General features: G+C 36.7%; 1 pseudogene; it reads left to right on the top strand.

Moving 5' to 3' along the window:
• The first annotated feature begins 8,693 nt into the window (after nucleotides 1–8,693).
• On the top strand, nucleotides 8,694–23,791 carry LOC148006782 (vomeronasal type-2 receptor 116-like; annotated as a pseudogene).
• Nucleotides 23,792–25,617: the final 1,826 nt, after the last annotated feature.

Genomic DNA, 25,617 nt, shown 5'->3' with positions numbered 1-25,617 from the left:
TTCTACTCCTCCTGGGTGTATTTGCTTCTTTTTCTTCTAGAGCTTTTAGGTGTGCTGTCAAGCTGGTGACATAGGCTTTCTCCTGTTTTTTTGTGCAGGCACTCAGAGCTATGGATTTTCCTCTTAGCACAGCTTTCATTGTGTCCCATATGTTTGGGTATGTTATACCTTCAATTTCATTAAATTCTAAGAAGTCTTTAATTTTTTCTTTATTACTTCCTTGACCCGGTTATCAGTGAGTAGAGCATTATTCAACTTCCATGTGTATGTGGGTGTTATTCCCTTATTGTTATTGAAGACCAGCTTTAGGCCGTGGTGGTCTGATAGGACGCATAAGATTATTTCTAACTTTCTGTATCTGTTGAGGCATATATTTTGACCAATTATATGGTCAATTTTGGAGAAAGTACCATGAGGTGCTAAGAAGAATGTATATCCTTTTGCTTTAGGATAAGATCTTCTATAAATATCTGTTAAGTCCATTTGGTTCATGACTTCTCTTAGTCTGTCTATGTCTCTGTTTAATTTCTGTTTCCATGATCTGTCCACTGATGAGAGTGGGGTGCTGAAATCTCCTACTATTATAGTGTGAGGTGCAATGTGTGTTTTGAGTTTTAGTAAGGTTTCTTTTATGTATGTAGGTGCCCTTGTATTTGTGACATAGATATTTAGGATTGAGAGTTCATCTTGGTGGATTTTTCCTTTGTTGAATATGAAGTGTCCTTCCTTATCTTTTTTGATGACCTTTAGTTGAAAATTGATTTTATTTGATATTAGAATGGCTACTCCAGCTTGCTTCTTCTGACCATTTGCTTGGAAAGTTGTTTTCGAGCCTTTCACTCTGAGGTAGTGTCTGTCTTTGTCTCTGAGGTGTGTTTCCTCTAGGCAGCAGAATGCAGGGTCCCCATTGTGTATCCAGTTTGTTAATCTATGTCTTTTTATTGGGGAGTTTAGACCACTGATGTTGAGAGATATTAAGGAATCGTGATTTTTGCTTCCTCTTATATTCATATTTGGATGTGAGGTTATGTTTGTGTGCTTCTCTTCTCCTTGTTTTATTGCCAAGATGATTAGTTTTTTGCTTTTTCTGGGGTGTAATTTGCCTCCTTAAGTTGGGCGTTACCATTTATTATCCTTTGTAGTGCTGGATTTGTAGAAAGATATTGTATAAATTTGGTTTTGTCATGGAATATCTTGGTTTCTCCATCTATGTTGATTGAGAGTTTTGCAGGATACAGTAACCTGGGCTGGCATTTGTGTTCTCTTAGGGTCTGTATGACATCTGTCCAGGATCTTCTGGCTTTCATAGTCTTTGGCGAGAAGTCAGGTGTGATTCTGATAGGTCTGCCTCTATATGTTACTTGAACTTTTTCCCTTACCGCTTTTAATATTCTTTCTTTATTCTGTGCATTTGTTGTTTTGACGACTATGTGTCGGGAGGAGTTTCTTTTCTGGTCCAATCTATTTGGAGTTCTGTAGGCTTCTTGTATGCTTATGGGCATCACTTTAGGTTACAGAAGGTTTCTTCTATGATTTTGTTGAAGATATTTACTGGTCCTTTGAGCTGGGAGTCTTCACTCTCTTCTATACCAGTTACCCTTAGGATTGATCTTCTCATTGAGTACTGGATTTCCTGTATGTTTTGCACCAGTAGCTTTTTCTTTTTTACATTTTCGTTGAATGTTGTGTTGATGATTTCTATGGAATCTTCTGCTCCTGAGATTCTCTCTTCTATCTCTTGCATTCTGTTGGTGATGCTTGTATCTATGGCTCCTTGTCTCTTCATTTGATTTTCTATATCCAGGGTTGTTTCGCTGTGTCCTTCTTTATTGCTTCTATTTCCATTTTTAATTCCTTTACCTGTTTGATTGTGTTTTCCTGGAATTCTGTCAGGGATTTCTGTGATTCCTCTCTATAGGCTTCTACTTGTTTATTTATGTTTTCCTTTGCTTCTATAATGGAGTTCTTCATGTTTTTCTTGAAGTCCTCCAGCATCATGATCAAATGCGATTTTTAATCTAGATCTTGCTTTTCTGGTGTGTTTGGATATTCAGTGTTTGCTTTGGGGGGAGAATTGTGCTCTGATGATGCCATGTAGTCCTGGTTTCTGTTGCTTGGGTTCCTGTGCTTGCCTCTCGCCATCAGGTTGTCTCTGGTTTAACCTTGTTCTGCTATTTCTGACAGTGGCTAGACCATCCTGTAGGCCTGTGTGTCAGGAATGATGTAGACCTGTTTTCCTGTTTTGTTTTAGCCAGTTATGGGAAGAGTGTTCTCCTTTCGGAGGTGTAGTATTTCGTGTCTACTGGTCTTCAGGTGTTCCTGTGGTCCTGTGTGTGAGTAAACCAGACAGGTCGCTTGGACGAGAAAAGTTGGTCTTACCTGTGGTCCCGAGGCTCAAGTTGCTTGTGGGGGGCTGGTTTAGAACTCTCTGTGAGGGTAGCAACCACCTTTTTCCTGGGCCCCCGTGCACCGGGGTCCCAGATGGCGTTAGGTGTTTTCCTCTGGAGTCAGAAATGTGGGCAGAGTGTAGTCTCTTCTGGCTTCACAGGCATGTCTGCACATTTGAAGGTTTAGCTCTCACTCCCACAGGCTTTGGGTGCAGAGAACTGTTGACCGTTTACCTTCACGTCCAGGTGGTGTCTCTCAGTGTGTCTGTTATAAGAATAAGTATATGTAGTAGTTCAAAAAGTTAAAAATAACATTAAATGATCCATCTGTGTCACTCATTGTAGTCAAACTAAGTTATATAAGTTTGCATATCAGTGTTGCAGTAAAGAAACAAAACAAACAAACAAACAAACAAACAACAACAAATAAAAACAGCTGAACCAGTTCCCATGTGTACCCTTGCTATCATGCTCTTGCTAGTTTAGGCTATAGCAGGCCATTTGAACTAGCACTAAATTATCTCAGCTGCACCATGCTACCCCAAGAAAACAGGTCTAGAGGAGGACTGATACACAGGTCAATAAGAGGGTCAGGCCACCTTCAGAAACAAAAAGACAAACTAACACAGAAGATAACCTGATGGCGAGGCAAGTGCAGGAACACAAGCAACAGAAAGCAAGACTACTTGACATCATCAGAGCCCAGGCCTCTCACCAAAGCAAACACTGGATATCCAAATACACTGGAAAAGCAGGATTTAGATTTAAAATCATGTTTTATCATCATAATGGAGGAAGTTAAGAAAGTCAAAAATAACTCCCTTAAGGAAATATGGGACAACAAAAGCAAACAAGTAGAAGCCGTTAAAACGGAAACACAAAAATACAATAAAAAATTACAGAAAACCGCAACCAAAGAGGAGAAGAAATTTAACAAAACCATGCAGGATTTAAGATGGAAATAGAAACAATAAAGAGAGCACACAGTGAGAAAACCCTGGAGATAGAAAATTTGTGAAGATATCAGGAGTCATAGATGCAATCATCACCAACAGATTACATGAGATAGAAGAGAGAATTTCAGGAGCAGGAGATATCATAGAAAACATTGACACAACCATCAAAGAGAATGGAAAATGGAAAAAGCTGCTAGCCCTAAACATACAGGAAATCAGGACACAGATCAAAGTTCAAACCTAAAGATAATAGGTAGAGAAGAGTGTGGAGACTCGCAACATAAAGGGCTGGTAAATATCTTCAACAAAATCATAGAAGAAAACTTCCCTACCCTAAAGAAAGAGATGGCCATAAACATACAAGAAGCCTACAGAACTCCAAATAGATTGGACCAGAATAGAAATTCCTTCTGTCACAAAATAGTCAAAACAACAAATGCACAAAACAAAGACTGAATATTAAAACAGTAAGCGAAAAAGGTCAAGTAACATATAAAGGCAGACCTATCAGAATTATACCAGAATTAGTACCAGGGATTATGAAAGTCAGAAAATACTGGACATATATTATACAGACCATAAGAGGACACAAATGTCAGCCAAGGTTACCATATCCAGCAAGACTCTAACTTAACACAGAGGGTAAACCAAGATATTCCATGATGAAAAAAATTTTAAACAAAATATTTCTACAAATCCAGCCCTACAATGAATAATAAATAGAAAACTTCAACACAAGGTAGGAAACTTCACCCTAGATAAAGCAAGAAACTAATCTCCTTGCAACAAAACCAAGAGAAGAGAGACACATAAACATAATGCCACCTCTAACAATGGGAATAACAAGAAACAACAACCACTATTCCTTAATATCACTCAACATCAGTAGATTCAATTCCCCTCAAAGAGATAAACCTTGTAAGTAACCTCAAAACTCCTTAAGAAATAGAAGCAGTTATTTATAGTCTCCCAACCAAAAGGAGCCCAGGACCACATGAGTTCAGTGCAGAATTCTATTAGACCTTCATAGATGATCTCATACCAATACTGTCCAAATTACTATACAAAATAGTAACAGATGGAGCACTACCAAATTCTTTTTTGTGAAGCCACAATTACTCTTACATCTAAACCACTAAAAGACCCATCAAAGAAAGAGACCTTCAGATGAATTTCCCTTATGAAAATGGATGCAAAATTACTCACTAACATTCGTCAAAACCAAATGTAAGAACACATCAAAAAGATGATCCAACATGATCAAATGGGCTTCAACCTAGGTATGCAGGGATGGTTCAATATACAGAAATCCAATAACGTATATCATAATATAAACAAACTGAAACATAAAAACCACATGATTATTTCATTAGATGCTTAGAAAGCATTTAATAAAATTCAACACAACTTTGTGATAAAAGTCCTAGAAAGATCAGGAATTCAAGGTCCATACCTACACACACTAAAAGCGTTATACAGCAAACCAATAGCACACATCAAAATAAATGGAGAGAAACTTGAAGCAATCCCACTAAAATCAGGGACTAGACAAGGCTTTCAACTATCTCCCTACTTATTAAATATACTTCTCGATGTCCTGGACACAGCAATCAGACAACAAAAGGAGGTGAAAGGAATACAAATTGGAAAGGACGAAGTCTAAGTATCACTATCTGCAGATGATATAATAGTATATTTAAGTGACCAGAAAAGGTCCACCAGAGAACTACTAAAGCTAATAAATAACGACGACAAAGTGGGTGGGTATAAAATTAACTCAAATACATCAGGAGATTTATTATACTCAACGGATAAACAAAATGAGAAATAAATTAGGGAAACAACACCCTTCATAATACTCCCAAATAATATAAAATACCTTGGTGAGACTTTCACCAAGCAAGAGAAAGATTTGTTTGATAATATCATAAAGTCGTAAAGAAATAAATGAAACAAGATCTCAGAAGATGGAAAGACCTCCAATGCTCATGGGTTGGAAAGATTAATATAACAAAAATGGCCCTTTTGCCAAAAGCAATCTACATATTCTTTGAAATCATCACAAAAATTCAAATTCAATTCTTCATAGATGTAAAATAGGAAGTTGCAGAATAATTTGGAATAACAAAATCCCAGGATAGCTAAAACTATCCTCAACAATAAAAGGACTTTTTGGAGAATCATCATCCCTGACCTCAAGCATTATTACAGAGCAATAGTTAAAAAACTTATATGGTATTGGTACAGAGACAGGGAGACAGATCAGTAGAAAAGAATTGAAGACATAGGAAGGAACACACACACCTATAGTCATTTGATCTTCATCCAAGGAGATAAAACCATCCAGTGGAAGAAAGGTAGCATTTTCAACAAATGGTGCTGGTTCAACGGGCGGTCAGCATGTAGAAGAATGCAAATCAATTCATTCTTATCACCCTGTATAAATCTTAAGCCCAAGTGGATCATTGATCTTCACATCAAACCAGATACACTCAGACTAATAGAAGAAAACATGGGGAGGAGTCTCTAATACATGGGCACTGGGAACATTTTTCTGAACAGAACACTAATGTCTTATGCTCTAAGATCAAGAATCAACAAATAGAACCTCATAAAACTGCAATGCTTCTGTAAGGCAAAGGACACTGTCATTAGGACCAACGGATTGGGAAAAGATCTTTAGCAATCCTACATCCAATAATGGGCTAGTATCCAAAATATACAAAGAATTCAAGAAGTTAGACTCCAGAGAGCCAAATATCCCTATTAAAAATGGGGTACAGAGCTAAACAAAGATTCACAGCTGAGGAATATCTAATGGCTGAGAAGCACATAAAGAAATGTTCAACATCTGTAGTCATCAGGGAAATGCAAATCAAAACAACCCTGAGATTCCACCTCACACCAGTCAGAATGGCTAAGATCAACAACCTGTTGACAGCAGATGTTGGTGAAGATATGGAGAAAGAACAACACTCCTCCATTGTTGGTGGTATTGCAACCTGGAACAACCTCTTTGGTAATCAGTGAGAAGGTTCTTCACAAAAGTGGACATTGTATTACCTGAGGACCCAGGTCTGCCTCTGCTGGGCATATACCCAAAAGACGCACCAACATACAACAAAGCCACATTCTCCACTATGTTCATAGCAGCCTTATTTATAATAGTCAGAAGCTAGAAATAACCCAGATGTCCTTCAACTGAGGAATGGATACAGAAAATATGGTGTATCTACACAATGGCATACTACTCAGGTATCAAAAAACAATGACTTCATGAAATTCATAGGCAAATGGAATGAACTAGAAATATCATCCTGCGTGAGGTAGCCAAATCACAGAAAAACACAGGTGGTATGCTCTCACCAATAAGTGGATAATAGCCCTAAATTTTGATTACCCAAAATGCAATCCACAGACCACATGAAACTCAAGAACAAAGATGATCAAAATGGGGATGCCTCACTCCTTACAAATGGAAACAAAAATATCCATACGGAGGGGATAGGGAGTCAATGTTAAGAGCACAGACTGAAGGAACAGTCATTCAGCTCCTGTCCCACATGTGGCCCATTTATATGCAGCTACCAAAACTCGATAAGATGGATGATGCTAAGAAATGCATGCTGACAGGAATTGTATATAGATCTTTCCTGAGAGACACAGCCAGAACAAGTCAAGTTCAGAGGTGAATGCTAGCAGCAAACTACTGACCTGAGAATAGGACTTCCATTGGAGAAATTAGAGAAAGGATTGAAAGTGCTAAAGGGACTTGCAACCCCATTAGAACAAAAATGTCAACACCCAGAGCTCCCAGAGACTAAACCACTACCCAGGCTGACCCATGGCTACAACTACATATGTAGCAAAGGGTGACCTTGCTAGGCATAAATGGAAAGAGAAGACCTTGATCCTGCCAAGGGCTGACCACTGGTGTAGGGAATTTTTGGGGGGAGAAAGGGTAAGGGGTTATGGATGGAGAGGGGAACACCCATATAGAAGTGGGGGTTGTAGGATGTTTGTGGTCAGGAAACCGGTAAAGGGAATAACATTTGAAATGTAAATAAGAAATACCCAATTAAACATAAAAATCAAGATGCAACAAACTCTAACACAACAATCGGGTTTTTATGTTAAATTTTCAATCCAAAATACATCCAAACAATAAACATACAAACAGTTGGTAAGGATATAAGCTGCCTGCCTAGAAAATATAAATTTGATTACAGAAATCCACCCCAACTACCTTGACAATTCAAGACCTCCCAGATGCAGATCACTCTTCTCTGTCTCCATCTTGATTTTTCTCTCTTCTTTTTCTCTCCCACGTTATTTTTTTACTGTACAATCATTGACCTAAGTGGTATCAGCCCTCTGCTGCCTATAGACATCAACCTACATATCAGACATGCATCTGTCTTGTTGCAATGTAAACCAAGACAATACCATTTCAAAACATATACCAACTAGGCATAAAAAATATATGTTATATAATAATATTAGGAATAAAATGCTCTCTCATAAATGACAGGTATATTCTTTCATTCCTTTAAAGAAAACACATAATATTATTCTCAACCATCTTATGGAGGTGTGAACAAACATCAAAAAAATATTTATCAAATGTCATTGAGTGTCAAGAACTGATTATCAGGCAAGAGATCAGCATTACAACCCATTAAATGTCTGCATAGGAATTGATGTTGAACAAGATGCATGTTGAATCTGTATGATTCCAGGAATTATTGGATTTAGCATAATGACATATTCTCCAGATCACAAGAATCATGGGAAGCTTAAGATTTTGTGAACATGCTCAACTCCTGGCTCAATGTTGCATGTGAAACTTCCCTTCCCTACACCAGGGAATGAAAGTCATAATGTGCCACGATTCAACTCAAAGTCCAAATGATATGGAACATTTATAACTTCTCAACTCTTGTCTTACTATAAAAGTTCTGAGAAAATCTATTGGGTTCATAAATATTGCTGTTGACACATGGTCTATTGAAGGCTGTTCAAGAGAAGATTGGCCTTTGGAATATTTGTGGCATGGATGTTAATGAAATCATGGCCGCTGTGGATGGAGAACATTATCTTCAAAACATGTTTTTGGAAATGTTTTGATCAAAAGTTTTCAGACCTCAGATGTAGAGCTTGAGGCCAGAATTTTTCCACTGTATCCAGGGAGCAGAACATATGATGAACGGAAAGAAACTGTTGAATATAATTAAGTGGATCGCCCGTCAGCAGAAGCCTTAAAATATACAAACTGGTGTAAATGTGTGTGTTATGTTTGCCTGCATAAGAATCAGGTTTCACAATTGCTCCATGCTAGATCCTAGCAGACATGAAGAAGCTGTGTGCTTTCACTATTGCCTTTTTTTCCCTGAAGTTTTGTCTCATTTTGTGCAGTTTGACTGAACCCAATTGCTTTTGGAGGATAAAGAAGAGCGAAGATAATGATGGAGATTTGCGAAGTGACTGTGGTTTTGTTCTTTTTACAGACGAGGGCCCTATTGAAGAAAATTTTTATAATCATTATTAATTTTAGGTAGGTTATTAACTTTCTTTCCTGCTTCAATATTATGAATTAGAAATATGTAACTGTGTACACAACTGTGAGATTCTGTCCTGTTTTTCCCCTTGTATCTTTAGGAACGACAGAAAATTAATTATAACTTCAACCACTATTTTAGTAGTTTCAAATGTGTCATGGTTTACCTTAACTTTACTACATTGACTCTAGTTCTCTGGAAAACGAGAGAGACTGGATTCTATCCCTTGAATCTTTGTTGATATCATATATTGAAATATGTTTTTACCTTTACCTTGAATTCATAATTCCCACTTTTGGCAAAATCTCAATATGAAGAGTCTGCATCGCTGCCTCTCTTCAATTTTCTGCCAACCATTCCTGTATAAGCATGCATCTAAATGCCTCAATAAAATGGTTGTCTAAATTTGGCCTCTAAAATTTGGGCATAAACTCAGACATTGAAATCTGTGTGGTGTGGTGGTGGAAGGATGTCTACTATATATGATTACATGTATATTATTACATATGTACTCATGAGTATGTATATGCTTTTCATTATAAAATAGTCTTTAAATGAACCACTCCTGTCATTCTGGAGTTGTCACTGAATATGGAAAAAGACTTCCAGATTTCTTATTCTGTTAGTAGAATATCTTTTCATCCAGTGATGCAAATACTCAATCACATATTAGACTTATCTGTATCATACAGACATTCAATATTTTTCTTAATATTTAAAAATATTTTACATTAGAGAAAATCTAGGAAAATAAATGTACTTCTTGTGGATAAGAAGCTGTTCGAAATGTGGCTACACATTTCTTAGAGTCCAAGTGTGAGATGTTATCATTTGTGCCTGCAGATCATGAGAGAAGAGATTTTGAAATCTCTCAAATTTTAGCTAATCAATGTGCTTGGGACTTCATTCTTTCACAAACTGAAGTTTCCTGCACTTTTCTATCCCTGACTCTCATCCCATTTCTTATTCAATTTTTGTGTCTTTGGTATTTAAACAAAATATTTTCTAATTGTTAGCCACAGTATACTATGTACACTTTGATATTGGTGGTGGTTTCACATTATTATAATTCTGGGTTAGGTCAGTAGAAATTTCATTTCTGATGCATTCTATATTATCCCAGATCTCATTGGAAGAAATAGTGGACATTCTCATTACTGACATTTCTATAAGCCTTAATAAGATTTAAATTTACAAACATATGAATTGTACCAATACACTTTTACGGTTTAGAAGAAAAACCTAGCTCCAAACATTTAATTTAAAAGTGCTAATTTCAGCAAAAGAGCATGTTTGGTGTTTTACTCCTGATGAGAAGTAATTTCTAATAATAGCAGATGAACAGATGAACTGCCAACTGTGCTTGGGCAGAGGAACACATTTCGAATGGAAGATCTTACTCTTCAGACATCTCTTAAAGGACCTTAAAGAATTAGGAGGCCTGAAGTGTTAAGAGAAATCTCAACCCACTTTTACAAAATTAAAATAGTAGCAACACACTAAAAGGTGTTGATGTGTAATGGAGCCTATAAGATATTATTCAGGTTACATAGTATATTCTATCATTTAATGTACTTGAAATGAATAAATAAATTTAAGTGGAATATATCTTTAAATATTTTAATGAATATTGACAGTTGAAACTATTCAATGCTTGTTCTATGAACAAGAAAATATTATTGATACTGTTTCTCACTATGCATAAAATTAGCATTTTCATAATGTTTAACTACAAAGAGTTTTTCCTAATTTGAAATTTGAAAAATGTCTTACCGATACAATAAAGTCTCTCCTAAAAGAACTGATGCCCTTTTTCAAATAAACTGATTGTTAGATAATTTGCACAGATACATATTCATTTTTTGTACATTTACTCTATGTTAGGTAGTATTATATAAAGACTTTTGAATATATTTCTAAATGATTCACCTTTTAATACTTTATGTTCTTTTACTCTGCTTGATACTCAAATAATATTTTGAGTTTTGAAGCCATTTAATATGCAACATTTGATATACGATCATGAGTAATAAACATTAAATATTCATTAATGGGCTCCCAGACCCGGTGAGAGAGAAACCCAACCGCCTGGTCAGGTGGGCACTCCTGAGGCTGCAGAGCGGAAGAGACCACCAACACTGCTCACCCCTGCCCACATCCCTGGCCCAAGAGGAAACTGTATAAGGCCTCTGGGCTCCCGTGGGGGAGGGCCCAGGAGCAGCAGGACCCCGCCGGACCCTGAAGGAAACAGACCGGATAAACAGTTCTCTGCACCCAAATCCCGTGGGAGGGAGAGCTAAACCTTCAGAGAGGCGGACAAGCCTGGGAAACCAGAAGAGACTGCTCCCTGCACACACATCTCGGACGCCAGAGGAAAAAGCCAAAGACCATCTGGAACCCTGGTGCACTGAAGCTCCCGGAAGGGGCGGCACAGGTCTTCCTGGTTGCTGCCGCTGCAGAGAGCCCCTGGGCAGCACCCCACGAGCAAACCTGAGCCTCGGGACCACAGGTAAGACCAAATTTTCTGCTGCAAGAAAGCTGCCTGGTGACCTCAAGACACAGGCCCACAGGAACAGCTGAAGACCTGTAGAGAGGAAAAACTACACGCCCGAAAGCAGAACACTCTGTCCCCATAACTGACTGAAAGAAAGGAAAACAGGTCTACAGCACTCCTGACACACAGGCTTATAGGACAGTCTAGCCACTGTCAGAAACAGCAGAACAAAGTAACACTAGAGATAATCTGATGGCGAGAGGCAAGCGCAGGAAACCAAGCAACAGAAACCAAGACTACATGCCATCATCGGAGCCCAATTCTCCCACCAAAACAAACATGGAATATCCAAACACACCAGAAAAGCAAGATCTAGTTTCAAAATCATATTTGATCATGATGCTGGAGGACTTCAAGAAAGACATGAACACACTTAGGGAAGCACAGGAAAACATTAATAAACAAGTAAAAGCCTACAGAGAGGAATCGCAAAAATCCCTGAAAGAATTCCAGGAAAACACAATCAAACAGTTGAAGGAATTAAAAATGGAAATAGAAGCAATCAAGAAAGAACACATGGAAACAACCCTGGATATAGAAAACCAAAAGAAGAGACAAGGAGCTGTAGATACAAGCTTCACCAACAGAATACAAGAGATGGAAGAGAGAATCTCAGGAGCAGAAGATTCCATAGAAATCATTGACTCAACTGTCAAAGATAATGTAAAGCGGAAAAAGCTACTGGTCCAAAACATACAGGAAATCCAGGACTCAATGAGAAGATCAAACCTAAGGATAATAGGTATAGAAGAGAGTGAAGACTCCCAGCTCAAAGGACCAGTAAATATCTTCAACAAAATCATAGAAGAAAACTTCCCTAACCTAAAAAAAGAGATACCCATAGACATACAAGAAGCCTACAGAACTCCAAATAGATTGGACCAGAAAAGAAACACCTCCCGTCACATAATTGTCAAAACACCAAACGCACAAAATAAAGAAAGAATATTAAAAGCAGTAAGGGAAAACGGTCAAGTAACATATAAAGGCAGACCTATCAGAATCACACCAGACTTCTCGCCAGAAACTATGAAGGCCAGAAGATCCTGGACTGATGTCATACAGACACTAAGAGAACACAAATGCCAGCCCAGGTTACTGTATCCAGCAAAACTCTCAATTAACATTGATGGAGAAACCAAGATATTCCATGACAAAACCAAATTTACACAATATCTTTCTACAAATCCAGCACTACAAAGGATAATAAATGGTAAAGCCCAACATAAGGAGGCAAGCTATACCCTAGAAGAAGCAAGAAACTAATCGTCTTGGCAACAAAACAAAGAGAATGAAAGCACACAAACATAACCTCACATCCAAATATGAATATAACGGGAAGCAATAATCACTATTCCTTAATATCTCTCAATATGAATGGCCTCAACTCCCCAATAAAAAGACATAGATTAACAAACTGGATACGCAACGAGGACCCTGCATTCTGCTGCCTACAGGAAACACACCTCAGAGACAAAGACAGACACTACCTCAGAGTGAAAGGCTGGAAAACAACTTTCCAAGCAAATGGTCAGAAGAAGCAAGCTGGAGTAGCCATTCTAATATCAAATAAAATCAATTTCCAACTAAAAGTCATCAAAAAAGATAAGGAAGGACACTTCATATTCATCAAAGGAAAAATCAACCAAGATGAACTCTCAATCCTAAATATCTATGCCCCAAATACAAGGGCACCTACATACGTAAAAGAAACCTTACTAAAGCTCAAAACACACATTGCACCTCACACAATAATAGTGGGAGATTTCAACACCCCACTCTCATCAATGGACAGATCATGGAAACAGAAATTAAACAGTGATGTAGACAGACTAAGAGAAGTCATGAGCCAAATGGACTTAACGGATATTTATAGAACATTCTATCCTAAAGCAAAAGGATATACCTTCTTCTCAGCTCCTCATGGTACTTTCTCCAAAATTGACCATATAATTGGTCAAAAAACGGGCCTCAACAGGTACAGAAAGATAGAAATAATCCCATGCGTGCTATCGGACCACCACGGCCTAAAACTGGTCTTCAATAATAATAAGGGAAGAATGCCCACATATACGTGGAAATTGAACAATGCTCTACTCAATGATAACCTGGTCAAGGAAGAAATAAAGAAAGAAATTAAAAACTTTTTAGAATTTAATGAAAATGAAGATACAACATACTCAAACTTATGGGACACAATGAAAGCTGTGCTAAGAGGAAAACTCATAGCGCTGAGTGCCTGCAGAAAGAAACAGGAAAGAGCATATGTCAGCAGCTTGACAGCACACCTAAAAGCTCTAGAACAAAAAGAAGCAAATACACCCAGGAGGAGTAGAAGGCAGGAAATAATCAAACTCAGAGCTGAAATCAACCAAGTAGAAACAAAAAGGACCATAGAAAGAATCAACAGAACCAAAAGTTGGTTCTTTGAGAAAATCAACAAGATAGATAAACCCTTATCCAGACTAACGAGAGGACACAGAGAGTGTGTCCAAATTAACAAAATCAGAAATGAAAAGGGAGACATAACTACAGATTCGGAGGAAATTCAAAAAATCATCATATCTTACTATAAAAACCTATATTCAACAAAATTTGAAAATCTTCAGGAAATGGACAATTTCCTAGACAGATACCAGGTATCGAAGTTAAATCAGGAACAGATAAACCAGTTAAACAACCCCATAACTCCTAAGGAAATAGAAGCAGTCATTAAAGGTCTCCCAACCAAAAAGAGCCCAGGTCCAGACGGGTTTAGTGCAGAATTCTATCAAACCTTCATAGAAGACCTCATACCAATATTATCCAAACTATTCCACAAAATTGAAACAGATGGAGCCCTACCGAATTCCTTCTACGAAGCCACAATTACTCTTATACCTAAACCACACAAAGACACAACAAAGAAAGAGAACTTCAGACCAATTTCCCTTATGAATATCGACGCAAAAATACTCAATAAAATTCTGGCAAACCGAATTCAAGAGCACATCAAAACAATCATCCATCATGATCAAGTAGGCTTCATCCCAGGCATGCAGGGATGGTTTAATATACGGAAAACCATCAACGTGATCCATTATATAAACAAACTGAAAGAACAGAACCACATGATCATTTCATTAGATGCTGAGAAAGCATTTGACAAAATTCAACACCCCTTCATGATAAAAGTCCTGGAAAGAATAGGAATTCAAGGCCCATACCTAAACATAGTAAAAGCCATATACAGCAAACCAGTTGCTAACATAAAACTAAATGGAGAGAAACTTGAAGCAATCCCACTAAAATCAGGGACTAGACAAGGATGCCCACTCTCTCCCTACTTATTCAATATAGTTCTTGAAGTTCTAGCCAGAGCAATCAGACAACAAAAGGAGATCAAAGGGATACAGATCGGAAAAGAAGAGGTCAAAATATCACTATTTGCAGATGACATGATAGTATATTTAAGTGATCCCAAAAGTTCGACCAGAGAACTACTAAAGCTGATAAACAACTTCAGCAAAGTGGCTGGGTATAAAATTAACTCAAATAAATCAGTTGCCTTCCTCTATACAAAAGAGAAACAAGCCGAGAAAGAAATTAGGGAAACGACACCCTTCATAATAGACCCAAATAATATAAAGTACCTCGGTGTGACTTTAACCAAGCAAGTAAAAGATCTGTACAATAAGAACTTCAAGACACTGAGGAAAGAAATTGAAGAAGACCTCAGAAGATGGAAAGATCTCCCATGCTCATGGATTGGCAGGATTAATATAGTAAAAATGGCAATTTTACCAAAAGCAATCTACAGATTCAATGCAATCCCCATCAAAATACCAATCCAATTCTTCAAAGAGTTAGACAGAACAATTTGCAAATTCATCTGGAATAACAAAAAACCCAGGATAGCTAAAGCTATCCTCAACAATAAAAGGACTTCAGGGGGAATCACTATCCCTGAACTCAAGCAGTATTACAGAGCAATAGTGATAAAAACTGCATGGTATTGGTACAGAGACAGACAGATAGACCAATGGAATAGAATTGAAGACCCAGAAATGAACCCACACACCTATGGTCACTTGATTTTTGACAAAGGAGCCAAAACCATCAAATGGAAAAAAGATAGCATTTTCAGCAAATGGTGCTGGTTCAACTGGAGGGCAACATGTAGAAGAATGCAGATCGATCCATGCCTATCACCCTGTACAAAGCTTAAGTCCAAGTGGATCAAGGACCTCCACATCAAACCAGACACACTCAAACTAATAGAAGAAAAACTAGGGAAGCATCTGGAACACATGGGCACTGGAAAAAATTTCCTGAACAAAACACCAATGGCTTATGCTCTAAGATCAAGAATCGACAAATGGGATCTCATAAAACTGCAAAGCTTCTGTAAGGCAAAGGACACTGTGGTTAGGACAAAACGGCAACCAACAGATTGGGAAAAGATCTTTACCAATCCTACAACAGATAGAGGCCTTATATCCAAAATATACAAAGAACTCAAGAAGTTAGACCGCAGGGAAACAAATAACCCTATTAAAAAATGGGGTTCAGAGCTAAACAAAGAATTCACAGCTGAGGAGTGCCGAATGGCTGAGAAACACCTAAAGAAATGTTCAACATCTTTAGTCATAAGGGAAATGCAAATCAAAACAACCCTGAGATTTCACCTCACACCAGTGCGATTGGCTAAGATCAAAAACTCAGGTGACAGCAGATGCTGGCGAGGATGTGGAGAAAGAGGAACACTCCTCCATTGTTGGTGGGATTGCAGACTGGTAAAACCATTCTGGAAATCAGTCTGGAGGTTCCTCAGAAAATTGGACATTGAACTGCCTGAGGATCCAGCTATACCTCTCTTGGGCATATACCCAAAAGATGCCTCAACATATAAAAGAGACACGTGCTCCACTATGTTCATCGCAGCCTTATTTATAATAGCCAGAAAATGGAAAGAACCCAGATGCCCTTCAACAGAGGAATGGATACAGAAAATGTGGTACATCTACACAATGGAATATTACTCAGCTATCAAAAACAACGAGTTTATGAAATTCGTAGGCAAATGGTTGGAACTGGAAAATATCATCCTGAGTGAGCTAACCCAATCACAGAAAGACATACATGGTATGCACTCATTGATAAGTGGCTATTAGCCCAAATGCTTGAATTACCCTAGATCCCTAGAACAAACGAAACTCAAGACGGATGATCAAAATGTGAATGCTTCACTCCTTCTTTAAATGAGGAAAAAGAATACCCTTGGCAGGGAAGGGAGAGGCAAAGATTAAAACAGAGACTGAACGAACACCCATTCAGAGCCTGCCCCACATGTGGCCCATACATATACAGCCACCCAATTAGACAAGATGGATGAAGCAAAGAAGTGCAGACCGACAGGAGCCGGATGTAGATCGCTCCTGAGAGACACAGCCAGAATACAGCAAATATAGAGGCGAATGCCAGCAGCAAACCACTGAACTGAGAATAGGTCCCCTATTGAAGGAATCAGAGAAAGAACTGGAAGAGCTTGAAGGGACTCGAGACCCCAAAAGTACAACAATGCCAAGCAACCAGAGCTTCCAGGGACTAAGCCACTACCTAAAGACTATACATGGACTGACCCTGGACTCTGACCCCATAGGTAGCAATGAATATCCTAGTAAGAGCACCAGTGGAAGGGGAAGCTCTGGGTCCTGCTAAGACTGAACCCCCAGTGAACTAGACTGGTGGGGGGAGGGCGGCAATGGGGGGAGGGTTGGGAGGGGAACACCCATAAGGAAGGGGAGGGGGGAGGGGGATGTTTGCCCGGATACCGGGAAAGGGAATAACACTCGAAATGTATATAAGAAATACTCAAGTTAATAAAAAAAAAATATTCATTAATGATATTTTTGGGTACAAAGGTATATGAATATAAAAGTTGAACAAAAATTTTTGAGGTAATATATGATTTGAAAAATATAATATATTATTAACATGTTTGAATATAAAGTACATTTAAATAATAAAAATATAGTACAAATGTGTTATGTATTTCATGTGTGGTTTATGTCATGCTTTTTATTTTGTATCGGTGGAATTACATTCTAAGACTATTTTATAAAAGTTTTACTAAATTGTACTCTAATGTAGTTTGAGGATGGTATTTAGAGATAAAATAGTCCCCTTATTGACTTTCACAATTACAAAATTTATCATAGGTTAGTGTCCTAGGTCTATGAATTCTTAAATCGTATTGAAATCTTAAGATCTCTAATTTATGAGACTTATTTCATGACATTTAGACAGAAATTTAGAATGCCTTGTGGTACAAACTTAACTACAATTGAAATTTTATTTTTCAAACATCTCCCTTAACCACCATTATGCTTGGATTTAGGATACCAGCAAGAAAATATGAGTTTTTCCTGATACTGTTATTTGCAACTGATGAGATCAACAAGAATCCTTATCTTTTATCCAACATGTCTTTGGTATTTTCCATCATTGCTGGCCTGTGTGAAGATACACTGGGATTTCTGGATAAAGCATATTCAAATCAAAACAACAATTTTCAGCTAATTAATTATTTCTGTGGAATAAAGCAACGTTGTGATGTAGGCCTTAGAGGACCATCATGGACAACATCCTTAAAACTATCAATTTATTCAAGAACACCAAAGATAATAAGGTGTGACACTGGATGAATTACCAACTTTTAAATTCCATTTACATGTGCCTACAAGAAAACTTAGACCCCATGCATTTGTGGGTATGCCGCTACACACACATACACACACACACACACACAATAAAACAATCAGATAGTATAACTATACTTGGCAAACAGTACAAAATATTTTCTAGAACATTCAGATTTGTCAGGAATATTCTAGGATATAATAGTAAAAATATGTGATATGTATAGTGTAAACTTACTACCCTTAATCTGAGTTCTGAACGGTGAGTAACATTACTTGCATATATGTCCAAACCTTATAACAATCATATTCCTCATGTGGATGTTTCATCCTCTCTTCTATACCCTTTAGATATTCTTTGGCTCATTTAACCCCAACCTGAGTGACCCTGACCAGTTTCCCTATATCTATTAGATAGCAACCAAGGACACATATTTGCTCCATGGCATGGTCTCCTTGATGTTTCATTTTGAATGGACATGGATAGGACTGGTCATCTCAGATGATGACCAAGGTATTCAGTTTCTTTCAGACTTGAGAGAAGAAATGCAAAGGCATGCGCTCTGTTTAGCTTTTGTGAATATGATTCCAGAAACCATGCAGATATACAAGACAAGGGTTAAGATACATGACCAACAACTTATGACATCTTCAGCAAAGGTCGTTATCATTTATGGCGAAATGAACTCCTCTCTAGAACTCAGCTTTAGAAGATGGGCATATTTAGGAGCACAGAGAATCTGGATCACAACCTCACAATGGGATGTCATCACACATAAAAAAGATTTCAGCCTTGATATCTTCCACGGGACTGTCACTTTTGCCCACTACCACAATGACATCGCTGTATTTAGAAATTTTACGAAAACAATAAACACATCTATTTATCCAGTAGATATTTCGCAGTCTGTGCTGCAGTGGAATCATTTTAACTGTTCAATCTCAAAGAACAATAACAAAATGGATTGTTTTACTTTCAAAAACCCATTGGAATGGTTAACACAGCACACATTTGACATGGTCCTGAGTGAAGGTTACAATTTGTATAATGCTGTGTATGCTGTGGCCCACTCCTACCATGAACTCATTTTTCAACAAGTAGAGTCTCAGGAAATGGAAGAACCCAAAGGAGTATTCACTGACTGTCAGCAGGTAACATTTGTTACGTTTCATTATGCTTAGATATAGCAATGTGACCTTTCAGGCTGCTGAGAAGTTCACATAAATTTGTTAGAGGTTATCTCTCAGTGTAAAGTTTTGTATACTGTAAAACTCCAAAATGAATTTTATACATTGATATCAATCATGAACAGTGATAACTTTGAATAGGAGACAATACATTTTTATAAATATCAGTGAATTGTTCGACAATGTGTTTCAATTTTTCACCAAATAATTTAAAAGGAGTTAAGAGTTTTATCATAAAATCCTTAAGTGATGACTAGACAGAATATTATTCTCAAGAAGAATTTCTGAAAAATAAGTACATGTGCTCTGATAATAGCTATTCATTTAAATTAATAATTATTTATAAAAAGACAAATGATGAAGAGTGCACATTTTATTAAGTTTATGTTTATTTCATATATATATGCAGTATGTACATGATTGACCCACCACCATTCTTTACTTCCAGAAGTTCCAGACTGTTTAATTTCCCCTTATTTCTTCCGTATTTGGCTTCAGCTTTTAAATATTATTTTTGACAAACATGTGCACACATACACACACATACCATGTGATTTGTTCTCTGGTAATCATTTATTCTAGCTTTTATTCACCATCAAATATTAATATAAAGTATATTAACATGTAATTATACAATACAACACATACTTATAATTTGTAATAATACAGTATAATGTATTTTACTACATGGGATTACATTAATATACCTGTCTTCTCTGAAAGACATTAGAAAATTATGGGAAATTCTCAACTTGGCATTCTCTGTCTTGATAAGCATATGTAATCATCTAGTGATTCATCTCATTTAGATTCTTTGCTGAAAACTAGGTTATTTACTAACCCTGTTGGAGAACTGGTGGACATGAATCATAAGGAAAATCATTGTTCCAAGTATGACATTTTCATCTCTTGGAATTTTCCCCAAGGTCTTGAATTAAAAGTGAAAATAGGAAGCTATTTTCCTTTTTTGCCACAGAGTCAACAACTTCATTTATCTGAAGACTTGGAGTGGGTCACAGGAGAAACAGTGGTAAGTATATTATAATTTTTATTTTTATAGATGTCTAAATTTTAAAATAGGATGCACTGAAACAATATACATGTGGTTAAGACAAATTAATACTTTTATAAATGACCATTCTCAGTTACAAGCACCAAAATTTAAAAACATTAAAATTCATGTAATCTGGTCATAGGGATCAAAGTACTCTGAATTCCATGCTTATTTGCAACGATGTAACTATTTAGCCCACACTACAGAAATATATCTATTAAATTTATACCAACATATACATGTATACACACACACATTCACACAACATGCACACACAGAGACATATATATTCTATATATATTCATATATATATATGTATATATATAAAACTTTGTAACTACATATAAACCCTGTAATTTTCCGATTATGTATGAATATAGTTGCAGCCTAATTAAGTATAGCATGGATTCACTAAGAAAAGTATTTTCCAGCTTCAAACTTTTCACTTTTAATTTATAGATTTTTATTATTAATTTTATTTATTCACATTTTAATATCATCCACCTTCCCAGTTGCCCCTCCTCTGCAGAGTATTGCCTTATCGGGCATCAGATTGCACAGAAGCCCTTGGTCCTTTGGAGGGTGCATGTCACAGAATATGAGAATGTTAGATCAGTGAGGCCAGAGTGGCCAAATTGTTGGGGGAACTCTGTAATAGAAGCAGGGGGGATGGAATGGGGATTAAAGGTTTTCTTTTACACTTAGGAAAAGTTCATTAATTGTATGAGAGTCTTAAATGACATACTTTGTTCTTATTCATTGAACAATTCTTTTTGATATATACTACCCTCTCTCTCCATACAATTCAGTGTTCTTTTTTCTATTTCTAAATCTTGAGAGAAAAACTGATGCCACATAAGTATTCCATTTCATTACTCAGTTTAGCAAGGATGAAATTTAAATTGTTACACACAAAATGTTACATATAACATTGCATGACCTAGTAATTATTGTATGACATTCAGTACATTGCAAGGTAATACAAATAATAAATTATCAGAGGAATATATCTCTTAATGTCCCATATATTAATCTATGAGTCATTTTGCATATGATGTATTCATGAACTACACACACACATACACATCAAGTACTTATATAACATATGTGTATATATATATACACAATTGCATACTTCATGTACATATATTACATGTAAATGTGTGTGTCTGTGTGTCTGTGTGTATGTGTATTGCCTCAGATTCCCTCCTCAGTGTGTAGTGAGACATGTACTGCAGGATTCAGAAAAATTCATCAGAAACAAACAGCCGACTGCTGCTTTGATTGTGTCCAGTGCCAAGGAAATGAGATTGCCAATGATACAGGTACATGCTTGCATGCAGAAGAAAATATGATGAATTTGAATACCTTCTCTTTACAAACTAGAAATATGATATGACCTAGATGGAAACTAAATCCCAAAATCTCCATGTTTCAGAATTTAATTAGTTAAATAATATCAGTTTCTCTTGGGCCCAGTAAATTATCTGCAATAGCTTCTACAAACAACTCATGTCTCTCACAATACAATGGTTAATAGTTTTATATTATGCAGGAAATGTTTAGGGGGACATACATGTGTAAAAATTTTTCAAAAGTAATTTTAGTCATAACCTAAGCAGATATTTATTCTTCTTTGATCCTTTGTACAAAAAATCTTGACTCCATGTACAGTTCACAATCTTTCTGTCACACAGTTTAGTCCCTGACAAAGACAAGATGCTCAGAACAACAAGTGTTCTGAAGTGAAACATATTTTAAGAGCTTAAATGGCACAAAGGATTAGGCATTTCCTATCAAAGAATTAGAAAAAGAGTGACGGTTTCAACAATGCAATAAGAGATGGAAGAGTGCTTATCATTAATCACAGCCTAAATAAGGAAAGCGGGATGAATCTCAATATCAATAATCTTCATGCCATAAATTTCTATAGCCATAACCATGGAGAGTGTAGTTGGGGAAAGGAAATTGTACCACAACTGGAGAGACATGCATAAGTTTATGAGACATACGGCTTCAAGAATGAAAATATTCCTTTACACACACAGTATTTGGATGAGGAATTGCATATTCACAAGTCTTTCTGTAGAAATAGATCAAGTACACAATTCCCAAAGGAAACAATATGCATAATATTTTTGATCAATCCACATCAATAAATACGTCAGCAAACTACCTTTGTCTCTAAATAGTGAAATTATGGTTTGAGAAATAAAATAAACTGAGATTATGCATATTAGTAATCATCATATTTTTATTTCATTTTTCTTTAAGAGAAAACTTTTCCATTTTCTGTGATGAAGATTTTTTCTATCACAGAGCATAGGTTAATGGACAGCAGACTTAAGTTAGTAGTCCCTAGAGCAATAATGAAAGAAATATATTCTCAACCCCAAACTATTTATTGCTATATCCTCTGAATAAAACAAATATACAATTATTAACTACACAATTATGATATTTTGTAAGGGATTATTGTTCTTTGCCAGCAGATATGGAGCAGTGTGTGCGGTGTCCAGATGATTCATATGCCAACTTAGAACAAACCCAGTGCCTCCAAAGAGCGGTGACGTTTCTCGCTTATGAAGTTCCATTGGGGATGGCTCTAGGCTGCATGGCCCCGTCCTTCTCAGCCATCACAATTCTAGTACTAGTCACTTTTGTGAAGTACAGGGATACTCCCATTGTGAAAGCCAATAACTGTATTCTCAGCTACATCCTGCTCATATCTCTAGCCTTCTGTTTCCTGTGCTCATTGCTCTTCATTGGACATCCCAACCAGGCCACCTGCATCCTGCATTTGGAATTTTTTCACTGTGGCTATTTCTACTGTGTTGGCCAAAACAATAACTGTGGTCACAGCTTTCAAGCTCACTACTCCAGGGAGAAGGATGAGAAAGATGATCATAAAATGGTCAACTAACCTGCTCATTCCCATTTGAACCCTAATCCAACTTGTTCTCTGTGCAATCTGGTTGGTGACATCGCCTCCATTTATTGACAGAGATATACAATCTGAACATGGGAAGGTAATCATCATTTGCAACAAAGGCTCAGTCATTGCCTTCCACTTTGTCTTGGGATATTTGGGCTCCTTGGCTCTGGGGAGCTTCACTGTGGCTTTCTTGGCTAGGAACCTTCCTGACAGATTCAATGAGGCCAAGTTCCTAACATTCAGCATGTTGGTCTTCTACAGTGTTTGGATCACCTTCCTCCCTGTCTACCACAGCACCAGGGGGAAGGTTATGGTTGTTGTGGAGGTTTTCTCCATCTTGGCTTCTAGTGCAGGGTTGCTAGGGTGCATATTTGTCCAAAAGTGTTATGTTCTTTTAGTTCGACCTGATTTAAATGTTCTTCAGAAATAAAAAGATAAATTGGTTTATTTACCCTTTGATAGTTTTAAAATATTAGATGGAGCTCAACATATCTTTTTTGCTTTGTCTAAACAAAAGTTTTCATAAATCATCAAAGAAAATTACGTAATATCTAGAGATAGTATTTGTACCACAGGACAGCACTGCCTAAAGCAATACCAATTAGTAAGTTTTGGTGGCAAATGAGCTCTCAGAAACCGAAACATATTGAAAACAGGGAATCTCCATTAATGAGAAGTTACAATCACTTTGATTTGTAGAGATGTTTTTAAGAAATGTTCTTAATTACGGATTAGTATAAGGTGACTCTACTCCATGTAGCCAGTGCCACCTCCAAGCAAGTTGCTCTGGAAGTTATAAGGAAGAAGACTGTCATAGGATGGACATGAAGCCAGTAATCAGCATTACTCCATGGACTGTCGTTCAATCACTGCAACTATGTACTTTTCTTGGCTTCATTCAATTCAATGTGACCAAGGTACATAGGGAAATAACACTTTTCTCATATATGTTTTCTCATATATGGTGTTTTGCTGCAGCAACAGAAACTAAAACATCAGCAAATTGGTAAATTGCCTTATGTGGGAATTGGAATGCCATATATTATGGATGCAATGAAAGACATTGATTTGAAAAGAGAAACAAGGTTGAAACTTAGTAGAGGGTGGAGCATCGTTACAAAATTTAATATTATTAATATACTATGAAGATATTCAGAATATCAAAAAATATACTCAGAAGAGTACAGTATATGAAAAGGATTATGGGGTTCACATTTTGCCTGCTTTTGATCTTTATGTGAAAACACACCATATCATTATGAGATGTATGAGTGTCTCATTAACTAAGAAAATTTGATAAGAAAAATAATGTAATGCAAATTACTCTGTTCAAAATTTGGTCAGTGAAGTTTGCAAACATATAAAACACTTTAGATGAAGAATCTCATGCGTTTTTTCAAAATAGGAATAACTAAAGATTACTTAGTTTCATATTACATACACAAAGACACAGATACAAAAACATACACACTACTATTTCTGAACAGTAGTTTGTAAAATAGTGTCATTTTTACAAAATAATGGTTTTTGATTTTTTACTTTTTTACTGTTATTTGGTAGTTTACTTTTCAGAGTGTAATTAAACTGTTTTTTTCTTTATATATCCTTATTCTAACACACCATTTTTACCTCTCTCTGCACTCCTAAAAGGCACATGGGCTCTTATATCATTGAATATTGCTGAATACATACATGTAGTTTATATACATGTACATTTTGAAATATAAACTGTAGGGACCATGTAAAAATTACATACATTTATGTTCTCCTGGCTCATCATTTGATACTACATAACCAATCATTCTTTGTTTCCTTCCCTAGCAGTGACAATGTTTCCTATTCCCTTACTTAAAGATTCATTTAAATTGTTTTCTAGCCTAAAAGCTTTGCAAGCTTTCTTCCTTCCATACTGACATGCACAATGTAATGATTCTTCCTCAGATTGTATTTTTGGAGTCATATTCCTAAAACTTTTTTCTACCTATGCTCTTCTTAGAATATTCTTCTTCACAGCTAATTTCCTCATCCTTTGACACTGAAGATCTTTCCCAACAACTTCTTCACTAATTCCTGGGGTTTTTGTTGTTGTTACTGTTGATGTTGTTGTTGTTGCTGCTGATGTTGTTGTTCATTTGGTTGGTTGGTTGGTTTTGTTTGGTTTCACTTTTTTGTTTCTTTGTTTGTTGTGTTTTGTTTTGTTTCTTTGGATGAGGGAAAATTTTGTAAGAGGATACATTCATCTTTATAACCTTTACCTTTACTCTGGAAACATGTAGTGTAATTTCTACCAATTTGAATTCTAGTA

Source organism: Rattus norvegicus, chromosome 1, assembly GCF_021556685.1.
Source record: "Rattus norvegicus strain SHRSP/BbbUtx chromosome 1, alternate assembly SHRSP_T2T, whole genome shotgun sequence".
Lineage (NCBI taxonomy): Eukaryota > Metazoa > Chordata > Mammalia > Rodentia > Muridae > Rattus > Rattus norvegicus.
The sequence above is the reverse complement of the archived record's forward strand: the minus strand, read 5'-3'. Positions and strand labels throughout refer to the sequence as shown.